Source organism: Pteropus vampyrus, unplaced genomic scaffold (genome assembly GCF_000151845.1).
Source record: "Pteropus vampyrus isolate Shadow unplaced genomic scaffold, Pvam_2.0 Scaffold31, whole genome shotgun sequence".
Lineage (NCBI taxonomy): Eukaryota > Metazoa > Chordata > Mammalia > Chiroptera > Pteropodidae > Pteropus > Pteropus vampyrus.
The window spans coordinates 8,596,676-8,600,826 of record NW_011888812.1 but is presented as its reverse complement, the minus strand read 5'-3'; the positions used below and the strand labels follow the sequence as shown (position 1 = coordinate 8,600,826).

The 4,151-nt window shown below is 51.7% G+C and overlaps 1 protein-coding gene across 2 annotated transcripts in view; it reads right to left on the bottom strand.

Annotated features, from left to right (window-relative positions):
- The window catches only part of TSPAN18 (tetraspanin 18), a 191,135-nt gene that overhangs the window by 91,604 nt on the left and 95,380 nt on the right, over positions 1–4,151 (bottom strand). The window lies entirely within an intron of this gene.

Below are 4,151 nucleotides of genomic sequence, written 5' to 3'. Positions count from 1 at the left end.
TCTCCCCCTCCATCTCTCCGTTTCACAGATGAGGAGACTGAGGTACAGGGGGTGGCAAGGGACTTCAAGAGTCACATGGCTTCTTCCATCGCATAGCGGAGCCCAGAGCCTGTCCTCAGATGCCAAATTACTGCTCTTTTCTCCCCAGCTCTTCCCCAGCTCTGCTCCCCGGCCTGAGTTTGTTATCAGAAGCCATTCAAGACATGAGCCCTCCAAGGGCAAGCCCCATTCTGAGCCCTCGGGTTCTTTGGCAATGGCATCCGAGGCCTGATGACCTCGGTCTGTCTGCGGGTTCCCCACATTGGAGTCCCTGTCACGTGTTATGGAACATCAGGGACCTGAAAAAGGAACCCCAGAGCCTAGAGGTGCCAGGTCATATTATAGCAGCCACCCTGGGAAACTATCAGGCCCACTGGAAAGGTTGAGTGGGAGCAGTAACCTGGGACAGGATTACAGGAGCAGAGCTGATTGGCTCTACCCATGGCTTCAGCCCAGACCAGAGGGACCAGTCACTCAGACAGGGCGTTTGTGAACTAAAGTCTCCTGGGCCAGAGACTGTCGGAGGCACCCAAGAGTCCCAAGCATCCTCACGTGTGGAAGAAAGAACTCCCTAACCAGGTAAGGCTCTGGCCAGCTGGGCATGAGAGCCTAAGGATGGGGAGGGGGGAAAAGGCATATAGGAGAAATGGCATTATGCGGAGAGTAAAGGCATGTCCTTCCCCTGGACTCCCAGAGCACCTCCCTCCACTACGGCCGACTCATGCTCTGCTCGGAATACGAGCACCTGTGTGTGTCTAGATGCAGGCCACGCAGACACTAAGAGGCAGAGCCATGGCACAATGAGCCCTGGCTTTGGAGTCGGACATTTCTGGTTTCAAGTCCTGGCTCTACCACCTACTAGCTGTGTGACCTTGAGCAAGTTGCTTAACCACTCTGTGCATTAGTTGCCTCTCTCTAAACTGAGCGAGAGGAGAAGAGGCGTGTAAAGCCCTGAGCACAGGGGCTGGCACATGGCAAACTTAGGTATTAATACTGAAGATACTCACAGGCAGCAGACACACAATCTGAAAATTCCTGCCATGTACTGGTGGATACGAACTCCCATTTTAGCTTTCCCAGTTCCAGGGAAGCCCCACCTTCTACTCTACCTCCCCAATTTTGTGGTGTAAAAAGTGTTTTGTTTCAACTATCCCACACCGTCTTTCCTGCAGCCTGTTAACGTAGATTTTATCCTTGTTCCACTTTAATGATAAAAACAGGCTGAGAGTAGAGGGGATCCTGGCTCAAGACCCCACGACCAGGAGAGGGCAGAGCGAGAGCCCGCTCCCTGCTTTCCGAGGCCGCTGAGGCCGCCTTGCCTTGCGTGTGCTACAAGACAGGCGAGCAAGCACCCGGCTCTGACATACTAACGGAAAAACGGGCCCCGCAGGCTCTCTGTTGTGCAAACTGGGGAAGTCTGGGACTCCATGAAATGGCCTTATAAAAGCATACAGGCCCCAGGTGACATGGAAATCCAGATGACCCACCCCGATGTATTTCTATCCGGCTCAAGTGCTGATCCAGAGACATTCTGGGAACCATCAATGAGACAGTCAGACCCGAAGTCCCAGCTCAAGTCTGTCAGGAGGCCCCCCACAGGCGGGGGTTCCTCCTGGACACGTCAAGTCAGGCAAGACTGGCCTTGTCCTAGGAGGAGTTTAGTGTCTGCTAGTGCGTGGAGCCCTGGCAGCAGAGCTCCCTAAATCACGCGAGAATTGCAAAAGGCAGCAGGACCCAGTGAGAAGTGCAGGGTGCTGGAGTCATGTGGACCTGGGCTCCCGTGCAGCTGCCTGCTTCCTAGTGACGTGGACTGAGCCAGTTACGGAACCCGGCAAGGCCTCAGTCCCCTCAGCTGTGAAACCGCAATAAAAGGCAGCCCTACCTCACAGGGTGTCCTGGGGATTAGAGGGTCACTGGGGTAACCTGTGAGAGCTCCCACAACAGTTTCTGGCATGCGGAAGATGCTGGATAAGTGTTAGTCCCCTACCTCCTAAGAGTCCTTTGGAATCATTAAAGAGTAAAAAAATAAATAAATAAATAAAACAAAAGCAAACCAGGGAATTTTTTGCCCACCTTTGATATTTAGGGGGCATCTAGGGCACTCAGATCAAATATGCTGGGCTTCACAGCCCTGGGCCCCACAGCCCTGGACCCCGACCAGTGCCCACCCCCTAAATGGCAGTCAATCTCTCCATTCCCACTTCTAAACCTTGGGCGTGTTCCTACTGTTTTTCCAGGTCACACTGAACTGTGAGAATCTCTGTTTGGTTTCTGCCTCTAGGACCAGAGAAGAGTTTATAGAGAAGAGGGTAGGCAGATGTTTTTTATATTCTGAGTGCCAAGCAAAGCCAAACTCATAACTGTCTGCGGCATGAATGAATGAATGAATGAATGAATGATAGCAGTGTCTCGGTGGAAGCATCAGACCTGTCTGTCTTTGCTTAGGCTTCTCCCGAAATGGAATAATCATCTCAACAAGAACAGCACAATAAAAAAATGGCACGGGCCCTGTAAACGCAGGAAACCCAGCCCATGTTTATACTGAAGCCTCCTCTAGCTGGCATTTGGGGAGCCGGCCTCAGGAATCCCAGGCACAGACCCCTGGGCCCTGGGCTTTATCTCCGAGCTTTCTCCTTCCTCCCATTGTCAGGCCTGGCTTCCCGCAGCTCCAGCTTTGTTTGCAGGTCACAGAGTGGTCCTGACAGCCCCAGAGATGCAAGGTAGAGCAGAACGGCCATTCCCCTCCTGAGGAAACATTCCTTTTGGCTCTTTCCCAGGTACCCTCCCCCTCACTGCTTGGTTTCCTTAGAGACTTTGAAGCTACTCTATCCCCTGAACTGGCTCCCAACCTAGCTGACTGGTGGTCAGAGGCCCCCAGAGGGGTCAACAGATTAGCTAAACTGGGGGGAAGGCAACAAATTACCAGACCATGTAAGTCACCAGGACCAGGAACTTCCAACGCTAAAGAATGACAGTTAGGAGGGGCATGGAACGAGCAATGCCAAAAAGACTCCTCTCCAGCAGAGGGGAAAAATCATGGAGGAGAGGTTTCTTAGAATTCAGCTCAACTCAGAGAAACTCAAACGCCTTAATTCCAAGCCCCCACTGTGATGGCGAAGCAAGTCTTACACTGAAGGGCGCCCCTGGAAAGCAGGAGGCTGGTGGGGGTGGGGGCGGGGGCGGTGGCCAGTACCAAGCCTTGTGTTTTAACCGATTTATAGCATCTGGGAAGTACTCCTCAGATAGAGCAGAACTCCAGTATCTGTTCTGAGGAGAAATGAGCCCCACAGATCCTAGTCTTCTGGTGTGAGTGGGACAGAAAGACCTAACCCCAAGTGGATGGCTTCTTTCTCCTTTTCGTCTTCCTCCCCCTCCTCTAGCCGCTCGACTCAAATGAGCTTCTCTAATTGTCGCAGAGAATGATGTCAAATGCTGAAGACAAAAATATCTCACAGCAACATCCATTCTATTCATTTTGGTCTTAAGTCTAAGTCAAGGCCTTTCATTTCTGAGACTGTAATAAAAGGAGAGGCTGACCAGGATATTAACAGCAACAACTCACATTTACTCAGCGCTGACTATATGCCTGGAGTGTCTTGCTAATCCTCACAGCAACTCAGGGAGGATTTTACCAAGACTGAAAAAGATGAGAAAGCTGCCTAGTGTCACACAGTTAGTGGATAAAAAAGCCAGTGCTCAAACTCAGCTCCACCTCCTGGTGCCGATCCTGTTATTTAATCCCATTAACTCAGTCCAGTGGGACTTAGTATTATACCTTTGGGGAAACTGGGGCCCAGACCAATGTCTTATCTTTCTTTTGCCCTCAGGAGCAGAGGCTTGGTCTTCATTTAGGGTCTGATATTTTCCCAGGGTTAGACTGAATCTCCTCAGGCTGCTGGGAAGCGCTCCTCAGATAACTGAAAGGGGTTGTAATTCCAAGGCAAAGGAGGCTGGCTGCCCCTCAAACACTCATGCCCCTCTTCCGGAGTGAAGAGGTGTGGCTGGGAAGGGCCTGCCCCACCAGGAACTACATTTCTCAGCCTCCTTTGCATGCGTGAGGCCATGTGACACACTTTCACCAATGGGAATAGGAGTGATGTGAGCTCTTCCAG